We start from the raw sequence: 17,529 nt of genomic DNA on the forward strand, positions 1-17,529 counted from the left end.
AGGTATCCCTTCCGTCGCGGGAGAGGGGACTGGTCCGTAAGGCACTGGGAGGTGCTGAGCGGCCAGGGCTGGGCTCCGAGCCTTTCGGCAGAGGCTGAAGGCAGGGTCTGTTCAGTTTTGAGAGGACCTCATCAAGATCGCCTGGGGAGCATTTCCAGAAAAGTCACCTGAGGGCCCCACCCTGGACGGGTGAGTGGGAAGGGGTGGAGGCGGGGTGGGGGAGTTGGAGAGGAGGATATGACCGGAGGGGCTCCACTAGCATAACAATGGGATCCCGGGGAACGCCGGGCCCATCCTGACGGGGAAGCCATTTGCCTGGGGGCACGGGGGCGGGAGGTGGGGACCACAGCCCTTCCCCCACGCTAGTGCTGAGGGCAGCTCCTGGGGAAATGAGAGCGTCCAGTAGGCACTGGGGGCCGGTGTCAGAGGCCGGGTCCCAGAGAACTGTGTCTTCTCATCCGGACACACTTCACCGTGCTGTGGTCCCCGAGAATCTCCCAGCCGAGCTTGCAAACATACCCAACACACACACCCCCTGGGAAGGTCACCCCAAGTGACTGTATCCCAGCAAATACACTCTAAGAGTGGGGGCCGCCTGGGTGTGTCCACTGCTCAGGGGCCTTTGGATCCTCTACCCTGGGTGAGGGCTGTTTCTGGGCTAGAGCTGTGCGGGGTCACCAAAGCATTCCTCTGCCCTCCTGCCCAGGCTCTGTTTCGGGACCATGTGCCACACTTCCTCCTCTGGCGACCTGGACCTCTGGTGTCTGCTAACCTGGTGCGGGGTGTTTTGGCTGTTAGAGTCCTTTCTGCGGTGATTAAAATGGCAGTGTTGGCCAGAGCACGGTTGGCGAGCTCACTCAGCTCCCTGGCAAGTTTCTGTAGTCTTTAAACCGGTTTGCTCTTCCCAGGGTCCCTTCCTGCTGACCCTGCCGTGGCTCCTTAGTGGTGAGGCCCATCCCCTGCCCACGTGGTGGCACTTGTGTGTCTCATGACAGGTGTTCTGGGCTCGGCATTGGGGTGTGGTGGGGTCAGCAGCCCCCTGGGAGCTCTGACCTTGAGTGCAGGGTCTCCTAGGACCACTCCTTAGGAGAGGGCCCCTCCTGTCTTGCTGGGGACCCCTGGGGCAACATATTTGGTTCCTTTTGTGAAAATCGTAGTAAAACACATGCTGTAGACTCGACCATCTAGTCATTTCTGTGTGCAGTCAGCGGTAGTGACTGCGTTCACACCACATGTCCAGAAGTTTTCATCTTCCAAAGCTGAAACTACCCCTACAGCAGCCACCGCTCCCTCAGCCCAGTCCAGCCCCGTCCCATGTACCCAGGACTGTACCTTCTGTCTCTGCGTTCAACTGCCTTAGGTGCTTCATAGCAACAAAGCCTTTCTGTGTCCAGCGTGTTTCACTCAGCACAGCATCTTCCAGGTCCACCCATGCTGTGGCGTGTGTAGGGATTTCCCTCCTCTTGCAGGCTGAGTCCTGTTCCACCGTGTGGAACCAGTTGTGTGGCTGGTGACTGTGGCTGTGAGTTGGGTGCAGGGTGGCCCCAGGTGTCTTCTCTGTAAGTGTGGTCTGGTGGCTTCACTGCTGTAAATGCAGCTGCTGGGCTGTCCTGTCCATGCCCGCCCCTGTGACCGGGTTTGGCCTTTATGCAGCAAGAGGGGATCCCCCTCCATGAGGTCGCAGGTGTCACCTCTGGCAGCAATGTCGTGTCCTCCCCTCCCTGCCATGGGGCCCTGCCTCGGCTGCAGCTCAGGGACCAGGGTTGGCTGTGTCCCTTCCCTTTTACACCATGGCCTTTTAGTTCTCTCCAGGCCCCATTTGTTGAGCACTGAGTCAGGTCCCTGCTGGACCCATAACTTGCCCTTTGTATCACCTGGCTGCTGGGTGTCCCCTGGTCAGTGCTCCCCAGGGGCTGCATTTGTTTCTGTCTGGGAACCAGTGGGCTGGAACCCAGCTCTGGCCTCGCTCAGCTCCTGGTCATTATTTCATTCTTTTTTTTTTTTTTTTGGCAGGGAGTGGTACCAGAGTCAATGTTTTCAAGTCGTGTTTAATCCATCACGGTGATTAGGGCTGCTTTGGCCCTTGTAAAGTCAGCTTTTCCTAGTGATTTTGATATTGGTTATAAGAGAACACCTGAATGTTAATTGTTTTCTCCAAATAGTCAAACAATCTTCTCAATTTGTGGACATTCTTTTAACCCTGGATGGGGCTATTCTCTTGATCTTTAAGAACTTAACAAGTGCGTTTCCTGTACAACCTTGTGCTGCGGAGTCTCATCGTCTGTCCAAATCACGGTCTGTTCTGTACGTTTCCCTCTAAGAGTATCATCTGCATACTGTTCCGCCTGTGGATGATTTGAGGTTCTGAACATTCTCAAATCCCTGCTGCAGTCCAGCGAGGCTCTCGGGGCTGTTAGTCTCCTGGGGCAGTCTCTGAAATATGTTATTTTCCTTAAGAGTGAGTGCAAACTGGGCTCAGTGACCTTATCTATCAGGTTTGCAAAGATGTAACCCTAAGGCTTTGGTAAATTTGTGCTTGTCTTTATGTGATTTATAATGAGATATGGAAGACTCTGAGTTCTTCACAGGCATTTGGTCTGATTACTGGCTTTTCTAATGCATCGATGATGTCTGATTTCTTCACCATGGTTTGGGCCGTGGGGGGCTCATAACCACGTTGCCGCCGCCTCTTCTGCTGCTAAATTTGTCTTCCAGGAACCATATTCCTGTGTCGCTAAATGTACACAGGTGTACACTGGGAATTCAGTGCTGTCATTCCCGCACCCGGAAGCGTGTCCAGCCAGCCCTGGCCTCGTTCCCTGACGCCCTCTGAGGGGCTCCCTCATGCCATTGCGTGCAGCTGTCTCCCAGAATCACCACCATTTGCAATCCTTTTAGTAAAATCCTAACAGTTTTTGTGATAACAGCTATGCCAGGGCACCTGTCACCTGCCAAGATCTGGCACTGCAGAGTCCTTTGCAGGAGTTTGGCACCTTCCCCAGCCTTAAGGACAGGGGCAGCCCCTGCCTTTCCCCCACCCCTGGCAGGGGAGATTCTCAGGTTTGGGGCCTGTTCGTTGGCGGTTTATCCGTGTGTGGATGATTCTTTCTGCCAGGTTTCTCTGAACACATGACAGGTCTAATCTGTTACTTTCACACTCAGGATAACCGAGAGACGTCTGTCACTCCCCTTATGTTCCAAGCCCCCATTCTGACCTGTCTCCGTAAGGTCCCTTCAACAATCTAAGTCCCACTCTTGACCCATTCGACTGGGACGTGATTAATCCCACCTGTTTTCTGGTGGCCCCATCTGCTAGAGGCAGTCACTAATGTACAGCTGTCCCCAGAGCCCCGCGTGGTACTGGTCCTCAAGCGTTCGCCTTGAGGTACCTGCAGTGACAGGCACCCCTGGCCATGAGTGCTGCGTTCCCAGCCCCAGGTCACAAGTCACAGATCTCCTAAGTCAAGGCTGCCACCTGACACTCCTGTCACCTGTCACCAGTCTCCCACAAGGGGGCCCCTTCCAAATTCAAAAGGGGAGAGCTCTGCTCCTCTTTTCTCTGATCCGTCTGGGTTCACGCAGCATCTAACCCTGTCCGTGTGTCCACCCGGCCCTCCCTGGTGCACCCTCCAAAGGTAGCACAGGTGGAAAGGGACCAAAGCAGGATCCACTCCTGATCTTCCTGCGGAGGGTGGCAGCAGGTGGCCTCTGTCCTGCAGGATGACTAGCCTCTAGAAGGACATGACCAGAGACCCAGGCTGAGACAGAGAAGGCAGCCGGACACCCTGAGCAGCCCCTTCCCAGACGGGCCACGAGGGGTCTCTGGCCATTGCACCGTTAGCCTGAGAATCCTACACCCCGACCTCTCTTCCCCGGCCGGCCCAGCTGGGGTGGGGTCAGGCCCACATCGCTCCACACGCTCGCATTTTCCCTTCTTTCCGCAAGGAGCGCAAACAAGCAGTGGGGTGCTCCAGCAAGGGACAGAGAGTGCGGGTGGCAGCGGGGACCGTAGGGCAGGGCAGGGCGGGGGCTGGAGGGTGGGATGGGCCGAAGGTGACCTCAGCTCCACTCGGCGGGGTCACGGCCCCTCCCTCCTGAGCCCCGCCTCCAGCCCGTTGCTGCCGCCAGGATGGTCCCTCTTTGCCAGCGGCCCCCGTCGGTGACTCTGCAGCCCGTGGCCTCCTTCCTCCAGGCCCGGTGACTAGACGCCGGCGCCCGCCCGCGTGGCCGTGGCCTCGGGCTCTGGCGTGGGGTGCCCCCTGCGCCGCCCACGCCGGCTGGCCCGGGCCCCGCAGGCGGCGGTGTGCAGGTGTGCGGCTCCGGCCACCGGGGAAGGGAGGGGACCGCCCGGCGACAGGGACGGGCTGGGGGCGGGGCCGTGTGGCCCTGCTGAGCGGAGCCGAGGTCACCTTCCGACTCGGCGGGGGCGGAGGGAAGCGCCTGCAGAGCTGGGGGCGGGCAGGAGACCGAGGGGGCCGGGCCCGGGAAGACGGGCGGGAAGAAATGCGACCCCGGGCTCCACCGAGCGTGTCGCCGGCGTGCACGAGGCGGCCGTGCCCACGAACGTCCCACTGCATTTCAGGCCGCGCCTCGGGCTGTGCTCCACGCCCCTTCCGGAGAACCGGGACGGCAGCGGCGGAAGGCGGCCGAGTGACTCCGGAGAGGACCAGGGCGGCGACCCAGCCGAGCCCCCGGCCCGCGCGGGGTCAGACGCCGGCGCGCGCTGCCCGGGCCCGGGGGCCCGACGGGCTCCTCTTCCTGCCCTTCCCAGCCCGGAGGCTCGGAGGGCGCGGTTAGGGGTGACAGCCCGGTGGCCGCCGGGCCCCTGGTGTGCGCGGGGCGGGGGCTGCCGACGCGGCCCCGTCCCTCGGAGCGCGGGCAGTCCGAAGGCGCCCCGAGACCTCCCGGAACGCGGACCAGGTTCAGGGGTGAAGCCGCGGCGGGTCGGGGCGACCGTCTGGACGGCGCGGCGGGGACGCACGAGCCCTGCGGCCAGAGCGAGTCCCCGCGCCGCCGGCGAGGGAGGTCGTTCGTCCTGTTGGGCAGCGAGGCAGGGAGCTGTCCGTGCCCTGAGCAAGCGGTTCCCTCCAGGACCGACCTGTCACCCGAATCTGGAGTGATCCCCTAGACGGGCTGGGCCAGGGCTAGAGGCGTCTGAGCCCACCGAGCGGGGCTAATAGCAGCCGGACGGTCCCTCTGTGGTCACCCCCCAGCCCCTGCTTGTGGCAGTCCGCTTCTGAGAATGCCTGCCTATCTGGACATCCTGGATGCATCGGGCACGGCTCCACCGAGGCCACCCTGACTCCCCAAGGCCTGCTCTCCCTCATGTGCCCACACCTGTCACCTCCAGGCTGGGCACCAGCACCTCTCATACTGCCCCGGAGGGACGGGCTGGGGGCACGTCCTCCTACAACCTCGGCCAGCCAGGGTGGGGGTGGGGGTAAATGAAAGGATGTAACAAGCCCCCAAACCATGACATGGCTAGTGACCAGTGACCGCAGCTCTGCCCCTGCCCCAGACGTCTTGGAGCCCGGGAGGTGTGAACGACCTCCAGTGTGCCTGTCAATTGAAGGCAATTAGGTGCTGCTGCTCTGGGCGATTCTAGAGCCTCCTGTGCACACTTGGCTCCCACCCCTCCTGAGTTTATAAATGCAGCCCGCCCTGCCGCCCCTCCAGGGATCCTGTGGGTGGCTCCCACCGTCTGTCTCTCCGTTTCTCGTGCCCCAACCCCCAGCCCTCAGTGGATCCTGCGTGGGCGCCACGGTTGGGCCATGCATCCCTCCTGCACCCCGCCCAAGGGCCAAAAGCCGCCCTCCAGTTTTGGCTCTATGGACTGGCTCTCCCAGAGCAGCTGCTCAGGGCTGACCTGCACCTCTGGGCCTGCCAAGATCTCCCGGGGAAGCCTCCCTGGCCCAGGCCAGGTGTCCAGTGTCGTGGAGCCCCCTCAGACTATCTGCATAGAGGAGGCCACGTCCTCAGACCTGGCTGTGCAAGTGATGGCTGTGCAAGTGATGGCTGTGCAAGTGATGCCTGTGCAAGAGATGCCTGTGGATGGCAGGTCGTGGGGGCGGGGCAGTCTCTCTCTTCCCAGGAAGGGATGGGAGTGGGGAGGACTGGGGGGCATTCCTGCTAGGACTGGGGTTTAAGGTCCTGCCGGCCCCCTCCTGGGAGCTAATGCTTGCCCCAGAAGCAAAAGCCCCTTGTGGTCTCCCCTTGCACAGCCTCTCACCCCAGCCCTCAGCTGTGCCCCACCCCCGCCAGGCCTGACTGCCTGTGGACTGTCCGAAGTGTCATCATTGTCATCCCCTCCCGCCAGCTCAATGAGGCAGGGCCGGCTCCAGACGCTTACTGACGGTGGCGTCTTTGTGCACGTGGCTTTCAGGTTCCATGACCTGTCCTTGGGGTGGGGTGTCGCCTCACCCAGCAAAGCCGGCGCCTCGTTCAGCACCTGGACTTCAGCCCCCTCACGCTTCTCCTGGGATCTTGGGGGTTTTGGGTTTTTTTTTTAGAAACTCCACAGGTTTGGTTTAAGGACACACATGGAGACACAGGCCTTACATTTCCTTGCTCACGAAGTTCTGCCCGTTCAGCTCCTGGGCGCTGGTCTCCTCGGCTTCCTAAACTTTATCTAACTCTTTGTCGCTTGCTGAGATTTTATTTGTCTTTTATTCTTTGTGACATAATGGTTGCTTTTAGGTTTAAAGTACCACTTGGTCCAAAGTAGGGTTGATATTATCTATAAATTTTCATTTTAAAAAAGTTCTTGTGGAATAATTTAATGCCTCAATGAGGTTAAATTTTAAATTTATTTTCCACAATGGGTAACTCTCCTTCCCCACCCCAAAAAAGCCACCTGATCATGTTGGCATCAAAGTTCCTCTGCCAATGCGTTCATCGCAGTCCGCCCTCCCCCTCGTGCCCTCTGAAGTGATTTGGTCTGACGAGTGTGAACACAACTTTGTGAAACCTGCTTCCTTCCAAAAACCTGATTGGCATTTCGGTCAGATTTGCACTAGTGTTGACCGCGTCTCCAGTCTTGCCCACATTGGCTTCCTTCCTGGGACTCACACCCCCCACCCCCATGAAAGTGTCAGCTTAGGGAGTGATTGATGGGTCAGTGAACAGTCCCCAGAAGAGGGCTCGTTACATGTAGGGCTTTGAGAATATGATAAAAGGATCACTTATTAAATAAAAGCTGTTAGAAAAACTGCCTTTCCAATTGGAAAAAATGAAGGTTACAGCTTTATGTATAAAAAAGAAAACCATGAAAAGACTAGGAGGAATGAAGGGGCTGTGTTTGTAACCTTGGGTTTGAGTCCCTGTTAATGACCCCAAAGCAGGATGGAGCAGAGGCTGTCACTTTGCCCACTGGGAAGTTAAAACAGTGGTGACGGCCCTATGTGAATCCTGGCACGTGAGCCGTGTGCACTCTGCCCTCTCATGGCTGTCCTTCCACTGACGAGGGACAGGCTGAGCCATGTCTGTGACTCCAGAGCCAAGCCCGTCCTGCGCATCCCCTAGAGCAGGTCCTCTGCCTGCAGAGGGAGGCCTACACACCCTCCCCCAGCAGCCTCCACTCCACAAAACAGGCAAAGGACAGGCGACTCCCTGCAGAGTCTGCAAGGGCCCACCAATAGACAGGGAAGCCCTTCCCCAGAGGCTGGGCCAGGGTCGAGGGGCTGGTGGGTCTTCTCTCCCCATGGGTAGACACGTTGGTGCAAATGCCACATGAACACACATCTGTCCACCTTGTGCCAAGGGTGTCTGTACGGACAGCCGGGTGTGTGAATGCCCGGGGCACACATGGTGAGAGGACCCGGAGGCTCAGCCCACAGGAAGGCCGAGGTCGCCCTGTGTCCCAACGGGAATAGAAGTTTGGTCCTTTGCAAGTCGCCTGTGGAAAGGTACACAGCAAACTGACACTACCAGTCTTGGGTACCAAGACCCTCACTTTCTTCTCGTCGCTTATTTCCGTATTGTGGAGAGTGTTCATAATCAGCATGTTTTTATAATGAAATCTCAAACAAGAAGGCCCCTGTTTTCTCTGGCGTGTGATTGAAGTCTGAACCAGGCTTTGCTGTCAGTGTCTGGACAGGATGGGTTTGCAGGCTTGGGGATGGGGCATGTTACGAGAGGTAAAACAATCCCAAGTGCCCAGCCACAGAAGCCACGTGGCCTTTGTCCCTGGGCCGCTGCTGTGTGAATGGAGACTCCAGGGTTTGGGGCATTCCAAGGTCCAGCCAGCCCAGGCCAGCTGCACTGGGCACCATGGCAGGCGGCTCCTGCGGGTTGAGCCGGGTCCGTATCTGCAATGAGACAGGCCTGGCCTTCTGGGGGGAGGGGCGTGTGGAAAGGAGCAGGCTCCAGGTGTCCGGCACTGACATAGCCTGAGTTCCTAGAGGACACGGGCTCTCGGCCTGCTGCCCCCTGCCCGGGGGTGCTGTGTGAGTTGTCTCAGGCCTGATGGGTTTGTATCTGGATGGGACCTTGAAGACCTCAAGAAGTAGCAGCATCAGTGTCACAACCACTCTCCCCACAGCTAGACACGGTGACTGGCCACAGCTCGCCACTCTTCCTTGAAGGTCCTCTGGCTGACCACTAAGTCCTCCCTGCCCCATTGCAGCTCAATCGCCCCCCGTGGGTCACAGGAGGGTCCCCACCTCTCCCCTTTCTCAATCCCGCCACCCTGAGTGCCAGCCTAGATGCCTCAGGCCCGTGTGGGCAGACCCTATGCCTGGGGACAGAAGACCCTGCTCCCAACAGAGAGAATGCAGTCGGGGAAGGCATCCATGACAAGGACTGCAGGAATGAGGGGTGCTGCCCAGGGCATGCCAGAAAGGCAGATGGGGGTCCCCCCACCTCAAGGCCATGCCCTGAGGGCTACAGCACTCACTCTGCATCAAAGCGGAGCTGGGGGGCTTCTGAGCAGAAGGTGGCCCCAGTACTGTCTGCATCAAGATCAGATGTGTCGGACACAAGCCGGGCTCTCTCTATGCCCCCAAAACCTTGAGTACCTGGTTATCCTGCTTCTCTGGAGCTCCCAGTGGCCCTGCTGAAGCTGAGTGTTCACAGCATGGTGTGTGGTGTGTGTCATATGAGTGCTGTGTGTATGTCTTGTGTGTCGTCCCCACTCCCAGGGTCCTGGGCATCCTCTGCAGCTCCCCAATGTTCCTCTGCCTGGTCCTCTCAATCCAGGTGTCCATTGTGACATCAGTGGCCCAGGGCTCAGGTGGACAGTGTCAAGCCCCCAGCCCACCCAGGAGCATTGGTGACATGCACTGAGGCCAGGGTAGGTGGCTCGCAGAATCACCATGAGAGTCTTGCCACAAGTCTTACCGCACCTTCCGATCCAAGTTCCCGTGTACAAGAAACCTCTGGACATTGCCGTGGATGCCAGGCTGGGCTGCTCCAGCAGTCTCCACTGTGAGGGACAGGGTGGGTCTGTCCCCGGCTCAGAGACCAGGGGACACAGCAGCAGATTCGCTGTGTGGATGTAGATCAGGAACTGCGTGAAAAAAACTGCAGACTTGGGGCAGGTGGGGACAGCGCCGATGGTGTGGGGTGTCGGGGACGCCGTCTCGGGGCTGGTGTGAGTAGGGTAAGCACCGCGATGCATCCACCGCCGGCCCTCCCTGCTGGGTCTGTGGGCTTGATCACCCTCTTCTTTCTCGTTTTCTGTTTGAAATGATGACAGGAGTCGCAGGAGGGGCTGCTGACCAGAGCAAAGGTGAGCTTGGCCGGCTGGCCCCGGGCTCTTTTCCAGTGCCGAGTGCTCGGCCCCATCCTGCGCCATGTGCAGAGCAGGACAGTGGTCAGCACAGTGAGCGGCCCGTCCCCACCAGCCCTCCCAGGCCGCCCCATGAGCCCTGAAGGCAAAGCAGAACCGGTGTGCCCTGCCCTGAGGGCGTTTGGAGGAGCCCTGCACACCCGGCACTAGAATAATAATTCAACCAGAGATTCCCCACACAGCCCGTGTCATCTGCAGCCTGGCGGAAGAGGCTCCACCATCCCCACCCCAGAAAGGACCCATCATTGCCCAGGAGCACGGCCAGCGATGGGGCAGGGCGGGGCTCCCCCTTTTGCCAGGCCAGTGAGACCCTCATTCCCAGAGTAGCTGTATTTGCAAAGGGCAAGGTGACAGGTGGGTGGAAACTTCTACCCCAGGGAGGCCACGGTGAGATCTGCCAGGCAGGCTCATGTGTTGTTCATGGGATGAGCACCTGGGGTTGACGGGCTGTAGGCAGGATGCCCGCCTGCACTTCTGAGGCGCCTCCCCAGCCCCACCCCATCCCCTCAATTCTTCTCAGCAGAGCTGATATATGGACACACATTGGCCTGGCGAGCCTGGGCAGCCCACCGTCACAGAGTCTTGGCAGCTCCAGGCCCTGCCCAGGGAACATCCCACCCTGCAGTGCAGGCGAGGGCACGGGACCCAGCAGGGCCAGCCCAGAGCCCGAGGAGGGCATGGCCCCCTGGAAGCACAGCTTTTCTGGGGGAGTCGACTCAGCCAGGAGCGGTGCTGTGCCGCTGCAGTTGGCCACACCACAGCTCTCCGGGGCAAAGCCAGGCACGATGAGTGTGGAGAGTGCGCTGGATCAAGCCATGCCTGCAACCCACAATCCTGCCCATTGTAGGAAACACTGTGAGTAACGTCGCGGCGGCTGCATACTCACACACAGCAGCACCAGGACGCCAACTTCAGTTTGTGCTGATCCGAAATGGCACTTTAAAGTGCCCCGTGGAGGGTTTGAAGGCATCTGAGGCCCCCACGCTTCTCAAGGGCCCAAGGAGTGGAGGTGTGGCTGCGTGAGCAGGCAGGGCCTCTGGGGGCTGTGGCACGTGTGGCCTGGCCCCTCCCACCTGGAAGCCCCCAGCCCTCCGCCTGCTGCCTGACCTTTCCCCTCCCCACACTGGGCTGTGGCCCTTTGCAGGTGACTATCAGCTGAGATTAGGGGAGAAGCTGGGGGGGCAGGCCCAGCCCAGCCTGGTGGACGGCGGCTGATAGAGGCCAGGAGCACAGCGCTGCACTTGCTGGGTCAGTCAGCACATCAAGGCTCCACAGCCTTCAAAGTAGGTGCCCAGATGTGGGTCCTGAAGACCTGGGGGGCGTCTCGCAGATGCTGTCTCGGGCCTCCTTTTAAAAACAACACCCCGACAAGCATTGTTTAAACTCTAGCGTCAAGAGGCTCCCTCTGTCCATTTTTTGCAGAGGCCACACCTGCAGAGAGACAGCTGGGGCACAGTGCAGGCCACCCCTGGCTTCCTGGAGACCACGTCCCAGCCGGGCACCGGGAACCACGTTGTTCCCTCATGCTCAGCACTCTTCATGAAGACCCCCCAAGACCACCCTGCAGTGTGGCAGCCCACCAGCACGGAGAGGAAAACAGCCCAGCAGAGAGGCTTCTTCTTGAAATTTTATTTATAGTCAAAACTTTACAACACTTAATGAGTTTACACGGAATCAGCTTTATGGACATTCTTGATCAGAAAGTCAACTCGTGCCCACCGCTGCAAAAGCGTATCAAGGCCATGGCCTCTGCCAGCAGCGTCTCGGCCTCGTCCTGGTCCCTCCAGAGCCGCAGCCCCGCGGGCGTGAGCAGCAAGGCCGTACACAGGGCAGGTGCGTGGCTGGAAAGAAAATGTCCCGAAAACAACTCGCAGGTCCTCCCAGCAATGCCCAGGCCCCAGACACCCCCACCCCCTGCCACGTCTGCCCATGTCCCTCAAGCAGGGGGTCCCTGCCCCGCCAGGTGCCTCCCAGACCCAGCCCTGTCCCAGCGCAGGTCCTGTTCCAGCACCTTCCGAGTTCCCCTGGCCTCAGCCAGAGTCATCACTGAGCACGGCCTCTCTAGCCCTCCCCCCAGCAGCCCCTCTCCCAGCTCCCGAACCCGCAACAGTCAGCCCAGGGGAGGACCTGGAACTTGCCCTCCCCGGACACTGCCAGGCACACACAGCAGACATCCTGCAGGTCCCCAGATCCACAGAGGGGAGCAGGAGGAGTCCTCGGTCAGGACACAAGAGACGTGGGCGCAGGTGCTGGCTGCGGGACCTCGTCGCCCCATTTTCCCATGCCCTATACCTCTTTAGGCCAGACCCTCAAAGAAGTATATGCATAGGAAAAAGGAACGGTGAGCAGATTCTGGCAGGCCGGCTCTGCTGCAGCTGGAGGCGGCGTCCTGGGAGCGTCTGTGCGAGGCCAGCAGGGAGGCCTCTCGGGACCAAGGCCTGGCGGGCAGCAGGCGCCACCATCCTGTGGGTGTGAAGAGGGACCGAGCCAGGCCCAGGCCCTGTCCCCAGGGGCCAAGCCTGGGGCCCTGGGGAGGCACTGGCCTCTGCCTTACCTGGGTCCAGCCGCCTGGGCACCAGGTCCCTGGTGGCCTGAGAGCCGAGTGGAGCCTGGGAACAGCTCATCTGCTAAGTGGTGGAGTCCTGCTGCTGCCGGCTGAGCTCCGCATTTATGCACGGCAGAGACCTTGGCCGGCCGCTGTCACGTGTGCTCAGAGGGCTGCTCTGTGCCAAGGACCCTGGCCCACCCCCACACCTGCAAGATTGGGGCACAAAGACCTGCTCTGAGCAGAGCGGAGCCAGGCCCAGTGGGCGGGTGGGTGGGCAGCGGGGCCCGCGGGGCCGGGGGCTGCTGCCCAGGAGCTGGGACGGGGCCAGCCCTGGCCGGCCGCCCTCCACATGTATCTCCTGATGAGCTTCTGCCTGCGTCAGGGGCCCGGAAGGTGCTCACGGGGGAGCATCACTTGTCCAGGGACTGGGGGCACCTCTCCCCTCCCGGCCTGCCCAGCTTGGCAACGCCAGCAGCTCCGGCTGCTCCCACAGCCAGACGCCAGACCAGAGGATCTCAAGCCCCTGACCAGCGTGTCCTGCCATCCCCCACTGTTCTGGTCCCTGAGGCCCAGACCCCCACCCCCAGGCCTGGAGTGGCCTCTGTGGCTGGGGGCTGCCCAGGAGTCTGGAGGGTTAGGTGGATGCTGGTCCAGAGTGTGAGGCCCAGAGAGCCCTCCCGGACCACGGACCTGATGTGGGCTCAGCTATCTGCAGCCCCAGTGGGCAGGAATGCAGGGCCAGCTGGCCACAGACCCAGAGCTGCCACACAGAGACCTCACAGAGAGATACCCACCCCTCACCCTGGACCAGGTGGCCCCCAGACCGAGGGACACCAGGCAGGGCATCTGAGCTCCTGCAGGCCTGGGGCTGCCCCCATGTGCCAGGCTCTGGACATGAGGACAAAGCCCACAGAACCTCCTGCCCATGGGAACCCAGGAGGCAGGGGGCATCTTAACCTTGGCAGGTGGTCTCTCCCCAGGACATGGGCCCAGCGGAGGCTGGCCAGGGAGCGAGGCTGAGGACTCGCACCCCTGTGCCAGTGACCAGTATCCTCAGAGGAGACACAAAGTCCTGGGCCTGTCTGTGCCAGGTACACAGACACACGGACACACACACAGATACACAGATATGCAGACACACACCCCCCTTGCCTAGGGCAGTTGGTCCCCAAGCCGAGGGGTCTCGGCAGGGCAGCTCAGCCCCTGCAGTGTAAGGAAATAGGTGTGTGGTCGATGCCAGCCAGAATTGGGGACAGCTGGGTCCAAACGGGTAAGTGTCCACCACTCTGTCCACAAGAGAGGCCACGGTCTGGGTTCACAGAAGTCCCTGTGTAGGGGGGAGCAGGGGTGCAGGCCAGGTCCCAAACTGAATGGCTGAGCCAGGAGCCTCGGGCCTCCTATGTCAGGTGCCCTGCCCCTGGGTCCCCTGAGTATCCCGCCCAGCCAACCCCTGCTCCTCCAGCACCCACAGCCTTCTGTGCCCTCTTCTGCCACTGTGGTGGTCTGCACTAGTTAGAGGCTCCGGGGGCCAGGGATGGATGCCCGGCCCCTCCCTGTCCTTCCTCTGCAAGTGGCCCTGGGGGTTCCAGTGGCCCACCGTCTCTCCCTCTGCCCCAGGCCAGCTGAGCCTGTGCATGGGGGGCTCTGAGCCTCATGGACACCCCCAGGTGGCTCTGCATGGCATCTCCTGCAGTGTACTGGATGCCTGGTGGGTGAAGCCAGGACCTTCTGTGGGGGGAGGGGAATAGGTAGGAGTGAGAGGGAAGCCAGAGAGAGCATGACCCAAGGTGTCCTGGGCTGGGGACAAGGGGCATGTGGGACCGCGTCCTCCTGTGGGGTGGGTGGAAGGGAGGCGGAGCACAGGAGGGCAGCTTTACAGTGTGGCCCCGGGAGCTCAGGCACGGTCACACCCATGCTCACGCTCATGCACACTCACACTCACGCACACACGCTCGCTGCACGCTCACTCACATGCACACACTCACACACTCATGCTCACACTCGTGCACACATGCACACGCTCACTCATTCATACTCACAGGCCCTCTCACTCCCTGAGGTCCGTGGATCCCACAGGGGGCCTGTGGGGACACTGGAAGGGACGGGCCCCACTTTTCCAAACACCCTGAAGCTAAAGAAGGAGCCCAGATCAGAGTTCCAGGGGCCTGGGCCCAAGGCCGCTACTGAGCCCCTGTCCTCCTGTGTGCCAGGTGGCATCTGCCCTCCCTGTGGAGCTGCCCCCGGCGCTTCTGGGAAACGCAGCCATGGTCTCACCTTGACCTGGGGCTCCCGGCCTCCATTCTGCAAGAGGGAGGCAGGCCAGAGACAGAGACAGAGGAACAGAGACATACAGACAGAGACAGAGTTACAGAGAGAGACAGAGACAGAGATGGAGAGAGACAGAGACACAGAGAGAGACGGAGAGAGGCAGAGACATACAGACAGAGAGAGAGACAAGGGTCGGCTCGTGGCTCACTTGGGAGAGCGTGGTGCTGACAACACCAAGTCAACCGTTAAGATCTCCTTACCGGTCAGCTTTTTTTTTTAAAAAAAAAAAAAGAGAGACAGAGAGACAGTGGGGCGGGCCCTGGACTATTCTGAAGCACCACTGAGCTCTTCACTTTGTTTTCTTAAACTTCTTTTCCAGATTATAGAAGCAACACCTGCTAGTTATAAAGCACTTTAAAAATCCAGAGAGGTCTGCAGGGGCAGGTGGAGAGGTGGGCTGTGTGTGCAGGTGCGTCCCCCTTGCCACTGCTGTGGAAGTCAGAGTGGCCACAGGCTTGTCCTGCTGCTGGCCTGGCCTGGCCTGACCCCCACCAGCTTTGTTTCCCTAAGGCCACAGGGAGCCACAGCAGGTTGTAAGTCCAGACAGTGACATGTGGAAGTTTTGTGTGTGTGATTCAGAAACCTCCCTTAGACTGCCTAGTAGAGCTGGTCAGAGAGAGGAGGCGGCTGAGGGACCAGGAGCCTGAGGGTCGGGGAGGTTCCAACCCCAGCCTGGCCTGCCTGGCTGTGACCCCTGGAGAGTCCTGTAACCTCTCCGGGTCTTGGCCCCTCCTCACAACCTCATTGTTTCGAGGATTCTGTGAGGTCAAGGCAAACCTCAGCCCTGAGAGTTGGGGTCAGGAGAGGCCACCAGCAGGGGGACTCAGGCTTTCTGACAGTACACCCCATACACCTCCCCCCCTCCAAGCTCCTCCAGGCTCCCCAGTGCTGAGTGAAACCCAGACCTGTGAGCAGGAGCACCGGGACCCTTGGGGACAGCTCCCCATCCCACACCCTGGACAGCCACAGTCCGGCTCCCACCTGTCCAAGGGACTCAAGCAGAAGTCCTGTAAGAGCAGGGGTTGAAAGTGCCTGAAAGCAGAGGAGGCCCTCCAGACGCAGACCCCCATACACCCCGAGTGGTGCGGCCTCCACGGGTGTCCTTCCCCCATCCCTCGGGCTTCCAGCTGGACCGCCCACCCCAGGAAGACCCCAGCGCTCTGGCTAGCAGCACAGGCTGGAGCTGTGTCCTGGTCCTTCTCATGTCAGCAGGGGCTCAGGAGGACCCACGTGGTGCAGAGACCCTGCAGCTGGGTCCAGCCCAGCCCTGGACACCGTGGACCCAACAGTGGCCCCTGCAACACCAAGCCCGCCTGCTGGCCCTCCCTCTGCCTGGGAGACAGAAGGTATCTTTGTGGGCTGAGAGGACGTGCTTGGCACAGAGCTGCCGGGTGATAAGGGGTGGCCTTCAGGCCCGCTCGCCTGCTCCCTCCCCCCCAGTCCTCGTTTTCGGGTGGGGGGTGGTAGTCCCATCTTCAAGTCTAACGAGGCTGCAGTCCCTGGAAAGCAGCCCACCATTAACCCTAGGTGGATTCTCCAGCGACAGTCCCCGGACAGGTCGGCCTGCCTGTCTGAGTCCAATGTCGAGAACTTGGTCTCTGCACCAGCAGAGTCTGGGCTCCACTGGGAGCCAGGGTCTGGGCCCAACCCTGCCCTGTACCCTGCCCTGTCCTGTCCCGCGGCCTGCCCTGCATCCTGACCATCCCCGGCATTCTCTCCCTGAGGCCAGTGTCCCGGGACTCACCGAAGTCACCAGAGTTATCACCCCTCTGCCCTCTCCACCCCGAGGGGCAGGCCAGGCAGTGGGGGGAGCACTCCACAGAGGAGCAGGGAGGCCTGGAGGGCAGCTCCCATGGCAGGCTCCTCCCCGGGCCTCGGTTCCAGCACCAGTCAGATGGGGTACTGGACACGGCACAGCTGGGCAGGGTCCCCCGAATTAAAGCTGCGTCACCCCATGACCCCATAGTTCCACGTCTAGGTGTTTGCCCAAGAGGAATGAAATCATCAGCCCCCAAGGAGACTTGAACAACAATGTCCTCGAGCTGGAAGCCATTCCAAGTCCCCTTCACAGAAGAGGACAGAAAGCTGCGGGGACTCACACTGGGAGAAGCCGACAGTCCGAGTGGCCCAGCCACGCGAGGCGACGCACGATGGGATGGCCTGGGTCCCACACTCGACAAAACCCCCGGGACTGTGCACTTGAGGCTGTTCGTCTGACCTCATAAACAGTAAAACAGGAACGAAGCTGGGGGCTGCAGGCGCGGCAGGAGGGGAGGGGCTCCCGCCCTGAGGCAGTGACACGGCTGGCCCCGAGCAGCCCTGGCTGAGAAACACAGACACACAGTCAGAGTTGAGTCCCAGAATAACATGGATAATTTCTTAGCATAGGTGTGTCCCATGAAATATTTGGGAAACACTCACACTAGGAATTATTCATTGTTCATCTGAAATTCAAATTTAACTGGGTGTCCTGAATTTTTACTTGCGGCATCTGGTGGCCCTACACTGGGTTTACAGAGAGGACGTGGGCCTGGAGCTGTGGTGACAGAACCAGGTCTGGGCCTCTGACCCTAGCTGGGAGAAAAGGGGGCACCTGGGTGGTCCTGGGGGTCTTCAGGAGTGAGGGGCAAGGCCTGTGCTGGCTGCCCCGGAGCGTTTGCAGAGAGGGCAGTGTGGCTGGTGCTGCCGAACTCGGAGGCCCCTGTGGCCCTGGGCACCCCTGGCTGGCTGTGTGGGCAGATGGCCGGTCCCCGGAGGATCTGACCGCTGGCTGCAGGGCCTGGGAGGGTTTCGATGGGCCAGTGGGCCAGGGGTGCGGCCCGAGTCACCCATGGCAGCCCCAGCCCTGGCAGGAGGGGAAGGCAAA

Source organism: Cynocephalus volans, chromosome 7 (assembly GCF_027409185.1).
Source record: "Cynocephalus volans isolate mCynVol1 chromosome 7, mCynVol1.pri, whole genome shotgun sequence".
NCBI classification, from domain to species: Eukaryota; Metazoa; Chordata; class Mammalia; order Dermoptera; family Cynocephalidae; genus Cynocephalus; species Cynocephalus volans.